The sequence below is a fragment of the Amphibalanus amphitrite genome, unplaced genomic scaffold (genome assembly GCF_019059575.1).
Source record: "Amphibalanus amphitrite isolate SeventyFive unplaced genomic scaffold, NRLGWU_Aamphi_draft 000387F_arrow, whole genome shotgun sequence".
Classification (NCBI taxonomy): domain Eukaryota; kingdom Metazoa; phylum Arthropoda; class Thecostraca; order Balanomorpha; family Balanidae; genus Amphibalanus; species Amphibalanus amphitrite.
This window is the reverse complement of record NW_024881881.1, coordinates 26548-40801: the sequence shown is the minus strand read 5'-3', so window position 1 is coordinate 40801 and position 14254 is coordinate 26548.

Here is a 14254-nt window from a genome sequence, read left to right as displayed (position 1 = left end):
ATTCCCTCCGTGGGACTCAGCGCGGCGCAGCTGTTGTGGTACCTGACAGAGTACGTGACAAGTGACAGAGTACCTTAACGTGCTCGCTCGCCGCCGCCGCCGGCCGCAGTCCTGACGTAGCTTGTTGACTCAGCTGTGCCTCGGCGGTTCGTACTGATGTGACCGGCATCGTCTTCTCGCAGATGTGTCTACTGCGGCTATTCTCACGGACAGTGCTCGTTGAGGGAGTTGGGGAAAAGTGCTGAATGGGGATGGCGGGCCTGGTGACGGGGGGGGGGGGGGTAGTGAATAATGAGAGGGGAGGAGAGCGCAGCAGCAGCGCTCCGCTCAGCTGTGCGTCACCCGGTAGCAGCGACGGGTGTGTGAATGGAGGGCTAGGCCTGTGACCGGACTGCGAGGGGGGGGGGGACTGCCGGACCGAGCCGTGCCGAAAAGATACTACGTTAAATGTTCAAGATGTAGCGTGCTACAGGACCACCACCGCCGTCCGGTCGGGGCGTATCCTGCTCACGGTAGCAGCTGCAACAGGCGGGAATAAACAGATGACCTGGGAGAGCGGTCGGTCCGGCACCTGTCAGCGAAAGTCGCTCCAACTGACAGAGCTGCTGGTGGGGATAGACGACACGTGGGGAGGGGATGGGGGATGGTGGAAATAGAGGGAAGAGGGGTGTCTCGAGGGTGTTTGGAAGCGGTGAGCTGGGGAAGAGAAAGACACGTGTGTGGGGAGTTGCAGGGCAGTGCCGGTCTTGGTGCTGCACTCTGTCTTGGAGTCCCGACAACATGGAAGGCAACAAAGATTTACATATACGGGAGCTATTCTGCTCTAGAACTCACCATTACTTCTGCCACTGACTGTCAACTCTCTCTCTCTCTCTCTCTCTCTCTCTCTCTCTCTCTCTCTCTCTCTCTCTCTCTCTCTCTCTCTCTCTCTCTCTCTCTCTCTCTCTCTCTCTCTCTCTCTCTCTCTCTCTCTCTCTCTCTCTCTCTCTCTCTCTCTCTCTCTCTCTCTCTCTCTCTCTCTCTCTCTCCTCATTTTTGTCATCCCGTCTATTTTTTTGAACATGTTGGGCAATGAAATGCATTTACGAATTGGAATATTCATCTTTTTGTCCTCTGGAAAGTCTTAGCTCTTCATTCAGAGTACGGCTATTGCTGTGCGATAATTTCCTGAAGTTCTCCATACATCCTTTGATTTCACTACTGGTGGATATATTTAGATGCGGAGTTTTCCAGTCCATCCACATTAAATACGGGCTCACGGTATCCATTATCTAGCCGCTTCCATCAGGGGCGCCGCCACGGATTTTAGACTGGGGGGGACGGACTGACCGACTGAAAACCCAAAAGTAGACATTCTTACCGTGGCTTTTCGGTCGGATGCATTCAACGTTTAAAGCAAATATGCCACTTTTAACATAGGGTTTTGAACTGAAGTAACAGTTTTGTAGCTTGAGCTGAGACGAGAACAAATCATGAGCTTTTATGGCCCAACGATCGCCCTAGCCAAATATATCGGTATCGATTGATTTTAGGTTTGAAGACTGAAGTCATTCCCATATATTACACTTTGTCATTCTCTTACCGAGGAATCCATTCCCTTACGGAAAAATGCTAGCCAATCAGCATTCAGCTGGTTTGAACTACGTACTATGCTTGGTCAACGCGTAATCAGCTTCCGCTGCAATATAGGCAAGTAGCCTCTACGAAAGATGGAAAATAGTGATGTAAAAATAAATAAAAAAATCCTTTGGTAAATATTCATTATTTCCTGACCATTTTAAGTTAAAAACTCATAAAACTGTGGCAAAACAACTGGTTTGAGGAAAGTAGTTTAGGTACATAGGTGTCGATTTCTAACGAGCTGGGGGTGCCCGGGCGCAGCAAATCCGCCGCCGCCCTAGCGGTGACCTTGACCCGCGCGGTCTGTTGAGGCTCCAAAGCCAAGGCGGGGAATTTGGAGAGCTCGGGCACCCCCGACTTGGCGGAAATGGACACCCATGTTTAGGTGTTTCCTTAAAGTAATGGCTATAGACCGCATTCCCACCGAGTACCTATACCTATATACACATCTGATGTCCGATTCAGTTTGATACGGCAAAGTCTCGTAGTCGTGTTCTATCACGGTATAATTGCTGATGTATGCCACTAATATGATCGATAATGCATAGGTATTGCATAGGTAATGCATATTGCATACCCGCGTGGGGGAGAGGGCGTGGTATAGTCACAAATCTCTCTTTTTGGTTTGTGCACGAATCGGCGCGAAGCTCCGCGAAAATTGGCAAAAAAAAAAAACATTAGGCAAAACTGCTCCAAAATACGAATTTTGCAGCCTGTGTAACAAGCTTGATACCAGAAAACCTTAGGTCAGGAAAACCAAGTCAAGTACCTAGTCTAGTCGCCTCAAAGTTTTGTGGTGCTGTCAACCGTATAGCTTATTTCTTAGAAGCTGGAAATTTAGTGTAGCGTGACTGCAGAAGTGTGGGGTCGGAGCCGGAATCAGTCGGAGTTGACTGTTTTGGCCAGTTTTGGCCAGAGTCGGAGTTGAAGTCTTCGAAAATGTTCGGATTTTGACTTCGAGGTCGGATTGGTGTAAAGTCATGCTCTTGGCTGGTTAGACGAAATATATTAGGCCCGTGTTCGGCCAGTCGTGTTATACGACACACGTTGATCACGATATCAAAAATCGGCAATTCCGCGATGACAGGTCGGATAAGAGCTGGAGATTTTGTTGGCCGAGGTGGCAGGGGTCAGACCAATGCATGTAGGCCCACACCCCATATACTGAGTATCTAAACCTCCTGGACCCTCTCAGATTCGGCACCGGCCGTTCCATCTCTTCCATCCTCAGGACAGTCAAATCCTTCTCCTCCACGCCGCAACCCCCTGCTCCGGGCTGGACGGGCAACTCTATCCCATGCGGGAATGGCTCCACTGGAGCTATAGTCCTTTGCCGGGTGCAGTGAGTGCCAGTGGGCTGGGCTGCCTGTTCAATTGGTCGGGTTCATCCCAAGTGGCTCACTGGGGTGGCTGCCCCGACCAATGTCTCCCACTAATTCTTTCATACTTGCGGCTCTGAAATGGTCTCATTTGACCGAAGGGCCTAATCAAATTTCGAGTAGGATAACAATAAGTAAAACGCCTTTTGGGGCGACCAACGGAGCGAGCGAGAGGGTGGGGTGGGCCTTGCACGTGCGAAATTGCGAGGGGATACCTCCAACTAACTTGTGCACTGCACCCTTCTAACCGGTCCCTAACGATGTGCCAAATTTGAGCGCAATCGACCCAGCCGTTCTCGAGATCTGGAAGCGGCACCCTGCACGTGCGCAATGGGTCCCAACTGACCTTTGCACGGCACCCTACTAACCGGTCCCTAACCATGCATCAGATTTCAGCACAATCGGTTCAGCCGTTCTCGAGATCTGGAATCGACCCCTGCATGTGCACACGTGCAGCAGCACCCCAACTGTGGCACACGGATATGCATTGCCTAGTGGGTATACCTACGTACATGCCAACTTTCAGCGCAATCGGCCCAGTAGTTGCCGAGATATTGAAATTGTTACAAAACTGACACCTCTTCGTTTTTCACGTGGCACGTGCATATGGGGTCACTCACATGCATCGGGAACAGGGTTACCGCTGCTAGGGAAATTTCCCTTTTCTATGGAAATCAGCGAAGGTCTAGGGATATATGGATTTCACACGAAATCTAGGGAAATACCACAAACCCGAAAATTGTTGTATTTTTATTTATCTGTAAGAATCTTGGTATTTTTTAACAATCGAAATCATTGTTGTCATGAATTATTCTTCCGCATGTCATATCAAATACCTAAATATGAGAACATTTTTCACAAAATTCAGGTTTGATACTCTCGTTTTAAAGATATACGTAAAAGGAATTACATTTGTATGCATGTATAAATAATTCTTCCTATTAGTTCAAAGCAAACTGCTTCCATGCTTTGTACCATTTCGGATGCGGCTAATTTTTTACATCAAAGTTTTTGTTTTGACGTGATTTTTAAAATTTCTAGCGCATTTCACTCCTTTACGGTCAAACTGACGGCATGCAAAATAATGCATCGACTCGTCTCTTATCGCCAGCACTACCGCTACCCATACGGTAGTTTCCCGCGTCCCGCAACACACAATTTGCGATATACCACCCACTCAGTAGCGGCGGAACGCCTCCAATTAAGGGAGGGGGGGCACTGCCGACTTTTGGTCCCATTCTTTCCATGCAACGCCCATAGGACTAATGTTAAAATGCCAAAATCAAAGAGGGGCACGATGCCCCGGTGCCCTCCCCGTTCCGCCGCCTATGCACCCACTTATATTATACCATGCAGTAATTTGCTATAGGTATGCCAGCAATTTCATAAGAATCTCTTGCGTTAACGTTACAGAATGTAGTCAATTGCAGTTTTCGGACGCAGCGACTATAACACGAATGGTTAAAATGAGGAAAGTACGTCAAATTCCATGAAAATAACCGCATCTAGGGAAATGATTTTTAAAATAGGGAAATTTTCGTGAGAATCTGGGGAAACCAGCGAGACGCCAGCGGTAACGCTGATCGGGAATAGTCCGATGCTCGTTAGAAGGAATGAATCTATAGTGCTACCCTACAAAAATTACCGCATGTAAATCGGTCAAGTGGTTGCTGAGATATAAGCCTAGCAAAAGCGTGACCACGGCATACTCAGAAATTTCCGTTAACCTACGAAAGACTACGCTCGCTTCGCTCGCTCCGTAATGAGTTTGGGGGGGGACGTCCCCCTTCCATTCTGAGAGTGGGGGGGACGCGTCCCCCCGTCCCCCCCGGTGGCGGCGCCCATGGCTTCCATTGTCACATTTTACAGCGCCTCCACTGAAGTCCAATTGCGATCGTCATAAATCCTGAACAGTCTCTGAATATAGCTGGAAATTTTCACTGAGCGGGCTTCGTCGCCGAATTTAGCCGGCAGTCCGCAAAGTGTCAGCAATGTCTGGGTGGCTGGCCGTTTTGCCAGAGAGGAGGATTGCGTCCAGAGACGGCGCGGCCGCGTCGCATTTGTCTCCGGGCGCGGCGCATTTGTCTCCACAAATCGCCAGCGCCTCAAACATCTGTCACGCGCTGCTCGGCTGCAAATGAACCCGGCTCGTCGCCAAAACGGGCCGAAATGCACCGCTGGGAGTTAGACTATCTCTGGGTTGTAGTTTATGTGTCGCTGATGTGACAAATTTAGAAAATAACATGTAGCGTTGCTTAGAGTGTTGTAAAAAATGATATAAATTTTGTCATTTTGATTAAAATACATCGATATAATTTGTCGCTTCTGTTGCACCTTCTGCCTCTCATTCATGCAAATTGCAAATTGTCCACCAGATTTCCGAGTTCGATCAACATTTTTTTAGCTAAAACATATTTAATTTGCTCCATATTTCTGAAACATTTTTTCCCAGTCATGTCTAATTGTTTGGCTGTCCGAACAAAGGCAGGTCTTAGTGCAATGTCAAAAACATAAACATTTTTCAGAAGTACCGCAGTTTTTCTAAGATCAAAGCGCCGCACTTAAAGTTGTCAATTGCCATTTGTCTGCATTGTTCGCTCACCGACGACGACTAATGTGGCGCAGAGTGCAGCTAATGCAGCGCACCAATCGCCGCCGCTGCGCCACTTTTGTGTCCGATCGTGTCTCCGATGCGCCGTTTTCGTCCAGTGAGGCGTGAAACTATCAAGGCCTCTTTGGCGTGCTGTCGGCGGTGCCTTTGAAGTGCAAGTCGACGGTTGGTCCGCCGGTTGCCATGACAACAATCGGACGACAGTGACGAGAAAGCGGGACGTGACATTTGTCACGGAGGATAGTACGTGACCAGCTGAAGCGATTCCTCAGAAAGGGCTTTGCTAATCGTGTCAAGATAGCGACATACCTACTTCGCAGGCATTGATCTGTAATTGGTAATTGGTAAGTAAACTAGGGTTACCCGCGTGCTCCGCAACGCGAAGGGGAGATTTTTTGACCCGTGGGTATTGGGTTGGTCTGTGTCGATTTGGTTGGTAGATATCCATTTCGTTCGATTGCTTTTTGACGGCCAAGCATTTTGTAAGAAAACAAAAAGATACATCGCATCGAGGTGCCCGTGTCGTATTATCATGCGTTCTTCTTTAGAATGATTCGAAAACTGGCGTGAAGTCTTTTGAGGGCCATCGATGAATTTCGCTAAAAATGACAATGTAATGGTTTGGAACATTTACATTTTTAAGGATACTGTTGCTAATCATGCAAAAATGAAGAGTGAATATTGGACAGAATTGAATGCTCTATCCAATGGTACCATATTCAATTGCCAAAGGTATCAGGTTATGCAGCAAACCCCGTGTGATTAATAAAGTGGCACAAAATTGACAAACACCATTTTCTCCTGTGATTTGCACCACCTTGATTTGGATCAATCAGCTTTTCACAATTTTTATATGAGAGGCGGTACCTTTCTCTTGCAAATAGGCGTTGATTCAACTCGCTCCATTTAACGGTCACCTAAAAATAAAATTAATTCCAAAATCCCTCAAAAACCGCAATTTTTCAAATAAAAGTGCCCTCTCCGGTGCACGTGGCGCGTGCTATCCTCTGCATTGCACACCATTCAATAGCCCGTTCAATTCTGTACACGATGCTGTTTGCCCCGTGCCGGTCGGACCCCTGGCCACCAAGATATTGCACGGGAACTGGACCCGTGTCGGCCAAAATTAGCCGTTTTCGCCCGATTTTGCAAGCCGATTAATACATGTAAAGTCTATGACGCGAATTTGCACTTTTTGGGCACGCGCCACGCGCTTCCTATCGACCCGATCGAGGCCAGACCCCTCAAAGGCACGTCGCGCATCCTTGATCTATGAGTTGTGCAAATTTCACCGGGCTAGGTGCAACGGTCTGGCCTGTAGTCCACGCAAAGCACCACCAAGTCGGGACCTCGGTAACGGACAGACGCACCCTCCTCAAATAGTAATATAGACTAGGGTGACCCGCGTGCTCCGCAACGCGAAAAGGGATATTTTCGATCGGCGGGTGTTCGGTTGTTCTTGTGTCGGTTGGGTTATCTATCCATTTCGGTCGATTGCTTTTTGACGGCTAAACGTTTTGGTTTGTGGAAAAAATATCCACCGCATCGAGGTGCCCGTGTCTGATAAGCATGCTTTCCACTTCAGAATCTGTCAAATGTGCTTTATAATTGAGGTGCGTAGTTTTAAGACAAATGAAAGGCGTAGATAATTTTCGCTAAAAATCGTTTTGCAGAGGTTTAAAACATTTATATTTTAAAGAATACTGTTGCTTGTCATGCAAACGTCATGATTGGATCTTGGAGAGAATTGAATGCTCTTTCTAATGATAGCATTTTCAATTGTCAAGCGTATCAGGTTAAGCAGCAAATCCCGTGTATCTTTTTAGTGGCACATTATGGACAAATACCATTTTAATTCAGCGATTTTTTCCACATTGTTTTTGATCAATTAGCTTTTCACAATTTTTCCATGAGAGACGGTACATTTTTATTGCTAATAGGCGCTGTTTCAACTCATTCCGTCTGACGATCACCTGAAATTAATATAAATTCCAAAATCCGTTTAAAATGGCACTTTTTGAAATGAAATTGCCCTCACACTTGCACGTGGCGCGTGCCACCCCTGCACCGCACACTATTCGATTGCCCGTTCGATTCTCTACACGATGCTGTTTTCCCCGTGCCGATCGGGCGCACGGCTACCGAGATATTGCACGGGGAACGGACCCGTGTCGGGCAAATTTAGCCATTTTCGCCCGTTTTTGCCAGCCGATTTATACATGTAAAGTCAATGACGCGAATTTGCACTTTTTGGGCACGCGCCACGCGCTCGCTATCGATCCGATCGAGCCGAGACCGCTCAAAGGCACGTTGTCCATCCTTGTTCTATAACTTGCGCAAATTTCAGCGCGGTAGGTGCAACGGTGTGACCTGTAACCCGCGCTACGTAGCACCATGTCGCGACCTTCGTAATAGACAGAAACTACGCCTTCCTCAAATAGTAATATAGACAAGCGGCTGCGCCACTTGCTTCGCGGCGTAGCCATAAAATACGCAGCAGCCAGTTTGCTTTCGAATGGTGTTTGCTTCATACCGATGAGCCGTCTGGAGGCAGATATATAAAGGAATATTCTGATGGCTTAGTTGGATAAAATTTGGGTCATACGGGGTCAAGTCAGGTCAAATCGGTCATCCCTGGTCACACTGGGTCAGGCCAGGTCACCTTCGGTGAGGCCAGGTCGTATAGGTCACCACGTCACATTGGATCGGCCTGTACCACACTTTTACTAATTCTACCCATACCACTACTCCTACCACTACCCCTACCCCTACCACTACCACTACCACTACCACTACTCCTACCACTACCTCTACCACTACCTCTACCACTACCCCTACCACTACCCCTACCACTACCACTACCCCTCCTACTACCCCTACCACTACTACTACCCCTACCACTACCACTACCACTACCCTACCACTACCACTACCACTACCACTACCATTACCACTACCCCTACCCCTACAACTACCACTAACCCTATTAATACCCATACCACTACTACTACCTCTACCACTACCCTACTACTACTACTACTACTACCCTACTACTACTACTACTACTACTACCCCTACCCCTACTACTACCCTTACCACTACCCATAATACCACTACCACTGGGTCATGTGAGGTCACAGACTATCAGATAAACTGATGAACTAAAAAAATAGTTCCTAACCCTGCTCCGATTCGTGTAATTCCATTTTTCTTAATCGTATTTGATAGAAATAGCGCCTTGTGACAAATGTGGCGCATTGCGACAAAAGTGGTGCATTTGTACTTGTCGTTTTGTCATGCATCCTTCCACCGAATTGCACGTTTATCGGACCATATTTGACAAAGTTGTGCGTTTGCGGCAAAAATGACACCTCGTAACAAATTTGGCGCACTACGGCAAACGCGGTGCATTTGTGTAAGCGCATTGAAAACTGTCTTTATTTTCCGAAAATCAACACCTTCATTCGCCTCTGTTTAGCAAAATAAATAAGCTGCCAATCTGCAAATGAGAGGCACCCGCCGCCGATCGTCATGCATTTTATTGTCAAAGGCGATTGAACCCGGCTGCCGATGCCTTGAAGCAAGCTTGAGAGCCGAGCAAAATTTGAAGAAAAAGCACGTTTTTCCAGCGCGTGCCACGTGCGAACCATCCACCCCCCGGGACTCGAAACACGACACTGCACGTGCCCGTGACGTCATCGACACCCTGCGAAAATTTCAGCCCCATCGACCGCACCGTTTGACCTGTGCACGGCGTCAAAGCACCCCTCTGCACGGTGCAAACACACAGAAACACATACAGAGTTTCATTTCACAAATAGTATAGTAGATGAGGTTAACAATGTATATGCCTTTTGATATACTGTAAGGTGGACCTATTTGACATAAGTGAGGCTATTTGATATTTTTTTTCGGAGGGAGCCCTAAGTGACATTAATTTAAAATGCGTAAAAAATGTGTTATGATTTACCTGCGTAATACTTTAAAATTGCGTTTGATTCCTACTCTTCTCTAAAAGCGTCGTCGAGCAAGTTCAAAGGCTAAAGCGAAAGCTCCCACGAATGGTTCGTCTGTACGCTGTGTTCAATTCAGAAACCGTAACAATGAGTAATTGAGCCCTCACGGCGGGTAATAATGCCCTTCATCCAGCTAACAATGCGTGCCGTCAAACCTGCACACACGAACAAGCCAGGAAACAACAAACGCAACGCAATGAAACTTCATCTGAGCAAAGTGATAAACACTTCATATAGGCTCACGCACATCTCACGCTCGGAACATCTCACACACGGCGGGGTCAAGAGGTCACGACCTCGCTGATCTCTGGGTCACGATGCGCTGCGCAGTGCGCGTGAACTGTAAACGCTCTCATAATCCACGGAATGGTGTGGGGGAGGCAGTAAGATTTACTAGTCGTGATTGAGAGGGCCAACAAGTGAATTCGTTCACGACATGAACTATGCATTATGAGGTCATGGTAAAGTTAGCTTTAGTGATCGACGCTTGAAGGTGAGTGTGTAATGTGCAATGTGTAAGCATTAGTAGTAGACAAGCGCTGTTCATTATTTTAGGTATCATGCACAGTGCACACTTATACACTGTAAAAAATATTCACTAGCTAATTTTGAAATTAGGCATTTTTTACGAGTGCCTCCCTTGCTCCTCGTTACAACATATATGGACATTAGTAGTCAGAGCCATGCACGTTAACAATGCCGCTTGTGGAACAAATGCCTACGAGCGAGAACATGTTCAGGAACCTAATTTTGCGCAGTGTTAATGAACTACGCACAGCCTCACAGTGTTACCCGCCGTTGGCTTGTTCTCGGCCAGTTTTTAGCGTGTCCCTCAATTAGGTCATTTCGCTATTAGCTCAGCTGACGAGGCCCCGGCTGGCACCTACTAAACGGATAACCTTGCGTGCAACCCCGCTTGTTGTCACGAACGCCTGCAGCTGGTAAACGTGCTGGCAAGCTTGCGTGGTAAGCGGCTTCGGATGGCTATGAGGATGTGCCTCATAGCTATCCTCGTCGCATGTTACAACCTAGGAGTCTGTGGCTGCTTTCAGAAGGAGTCCCCCCCCCCGCTTCCGGGAGCCGGCGTCCATTTTGTGTTGCGTCGCCATTGCTGTGTGTGTCTGCCCAACTGCTCTTTGGCTTGATTGAAGGTGAGGCATCTCGTATCATTTGCTGTGTGCTCAACAAAAAGGTTGTCCATTTGTAAACAAAAGTTATTATGTTGTTGAGCTTCTTAGAAGATGTATAGTATCGCATAACCCGCGCCCCAGTGGCGGTCTCAGCCAACTTCGCCCTAGTGAGGGGGGGCATATGTTACCACCCACCTCTAACTCAAAAACTAAGAGGGCTAGAAAGACGCGGTAAAAAGCAGTCGATAGCTCTAAATGCGTAAGTTTGAAAGTATTTGGTCATTTTTCACCTTAGAGCTATATTGGGGTCACCAGAGGTCATCAAAGGTCAAAATTTGCCAATTGTCATAATATTTTTCAGAAAACATGCCGCTATCTCAGGAACTATGGTAGCTAGAAAAACGCATGGAAGAGCAAACGATAGCTTTTGAACTCTTCTTTTGAAAAGGTCATTATCAATATTGACCTCAGGTCAACGGTTTAGCCTCCAGAGGGCAAAAACTCCAAAAACAGCTGTTTTTACGAAAAGTGTTTTTCGACAATAACTTTCGACTACAAAAAGCCACGACATTTCTATGGCCAGAATCGTGTTCCCCTCGCCGAGACGCGTCGAATGAACTATAATTTGACCTTGAAAGGTCAACTTGAATATTTGACCTCAGGTCAAGGTCATGACCTTACCGGAAAAGGTCATGTTGCATATCAGTCGATGCGTCTCAACAAGACAAACACAATGAGACCATCCCCAGCGTTCTAGCTCTTTCCAATCGCGAGTTATTGGCAAAAAACTGTTTGTAGCCTCAAGTGACCTCGGATGACCTGTCTAGAGGCTATCAGCAAAAATGACACCTTGGTCATCACGAGTGGACTACATCATTGTGATTCTGAAATATTTGGACTGTTCCGATGCGTACACACGGATCTAGAGGCATTTTCATTTTTCTCCATTGACTTGTAATGGAAAGGTCACGCCACTGACCTGACCTTAGGTCACAGATATAAAAAATCCGAGATATACAAATTGTAGGCGCCCATAACAACATGCAATCCACCAAGTTTAAAACCTTTCTGACAAACACTGCAGGCTGGACATGATTGCAAACTTTTTTTTAGGCTTGGTCAGTTAACTTGACCTGGTGACCTGACCTGACATGACCTGGGGTCAAAAATTTCACACATTGTACAAAATTGATGTACCAAAAGCTACCCCAAGCGGCGCGGCGCTACGCGCCGCGGTTTTTTATTCACACGCAAAAAAACGGGACAGGGTGGTAACATATGCCCCCCCCCCCCACTGGGGCGAAGGATAATGTTGCCCGTCGTTGGCAGAAGTGCGCCGGTATCGTCTATCCAAGTCAGAATAGCTATATGTTTGGGACTTAAGCTAGCTTGTGGCAGGAATCTATCACTTTATTCAACTTTAATTTAATCATTTTCCAGATTGGTATGCCTTATGATAATAATAATGTTAATATTCGTTTTTTCACCCATTACAGACTTCTCTGGTGAAGAATGGGGCCATGTATGTCCTGGCCTACCTGCACCCCGCGACTGCCGCCGGTGCAGAGCTAATGAAAAAACCACAAATGTTTGATGGTGGTTATTTAAGAAACCTTATTGAAAATTATTCAGTTAGTTGTTGTTGTTGTTGTTGTTGTTGTTGTTGTTGTTGTTGTTAAAGTTATAGTTATTGTCCTGGCGTTGTTATTGTTCTCGTTCTCGTTCTCGTGCCCGAATAAATGTGCTGCAGCGCTACTCAGTCTGTTTACTTGCGGGTGGCGGTCGAGAGTCGGGGGCACTGGTCGACGGAATTCCGTCGACGGAATGCTAGTACCATTACTAGCCTTGGGGGCTAGTACCATTACTGGGTATGGATTAGTAGGCAGTGGCTAGTTACCTTACCAGGCAGGGGCTGTTATGACACCTAGTAGACGCACTACCCACGCTATTTACGTGCGTGTTGTCAAACTAGGTGGAGCACGGTGGTCGTATGCATACGAGGCACAGCCTTGTCGAACAAGCTTGTTACTCGGCAACTAGCCTAAAATTAGCCAAATTTACACGCTCCTGCAATGTTATTTTTGCGCTGAGAATTCCTCTACGAGAGGCTTGTAAGTTTTTTTTTACAGTGTAGCGTGGTGGAGACGCAATGGCATCCACTTTTTTAGTGGACGCTTGCATGCTTTGCACTCGACCATTATATAATAACCACAACCAGTAGTCTTCAGCAGCAATCTGACGTAAAAGGCAAATTCATTTGTTCGGTCGCTTGCAACAATACAAAAAAGAAAAAAACTGTATCAAGGCTAGACGCTGTCAGATCTCAGCTGGGGTTAGTGACTCCGAGTTCCGAGCAACAGAAGCCAGCTGAGGCAGGATAAGGCCCAGTGGCGGCGCCACGAATTTTCGCCAGTGGGGGCAAGCTTGAGGTGATCAGACTGTTGTCTGATACGCCAATCTGCAAAATCCATGAGCACCTTGCCCCTAGTTAGATGTTGCCATTCAAAATTATTATGGTTTCAGGTTTAATGCATACGTATTGAGCTTAGCCATTAACCCTCGCGGGCCCGGAGGGGGGGGGGGGGGCGTTTTCGTCTCCCCCTGGCGAATATTTGCGATACCTCACGAACGCTTAGGGATAGAAAGACCAAACTTGTTGTACCTTATTTTACATTGATTTGACATCTTTTGAAGCAAAAAAAATTGGACCTAGCCTCCTTGATCACGTCTCAGGGCCGATTTTTCTAGACCCCTGCACGGCAAACTTCAGCGTCACAGACGTGAACTTCAGCTAGCTGCCAAAAATAGTATTAGAAATAAAATAGAGACAAATTACGAGCACGGTTGTGTAGCATTTGACCTAGAAAAAATACTTAAGAAACTTTGGTGACCTGAGGTCAGAGGTCAGGTCAACGACCCCGAACTGGGGCTTTAGTTTTTTCGCAAATAACTTCAACAAAAATGGTCCTAGAGCTACGGCAAAGGTACCTTCGCATTCGCCTTGTCAAGCCACGTCGAATGACATATATATTGTTTGGGAACGGTCAGGTTTTACGTTGACCTCAACACTCATGTGACCTCGAATGACCTTTGGTTGACTTTGACACATGAAAGGTCGTTTGTGATGATTTCGTAGCCGCTGATCACGATTCTGGCATCCATTTTGCTCTAAGCATTCATTTAGAGTCTCGGGATGGCAAAACATGTCATAGTTATTATGCCTGACTTGAATAAGTGAAATAGCCTCTAGCAAGGATACTCTCTTGTGGCTTTGACCTTGAGTTGTAGCAGCCCGTCTATCGTAAGGTAAAGCACAAAATACAAATAGGGGTCCGCTAAGCTTCAAAACATCTCGGAATTTAGTATACAAGATTTAAGAAAAGGTGGCAAAGTTTGTGGTCAATTTTGAGCATGACCGTGACCTTGAACTTGAATGTTATGCACATCATCGGAATCTCCAGACTCTCTTCTTTCGTTAAACATCCATTTTAGCCGGTT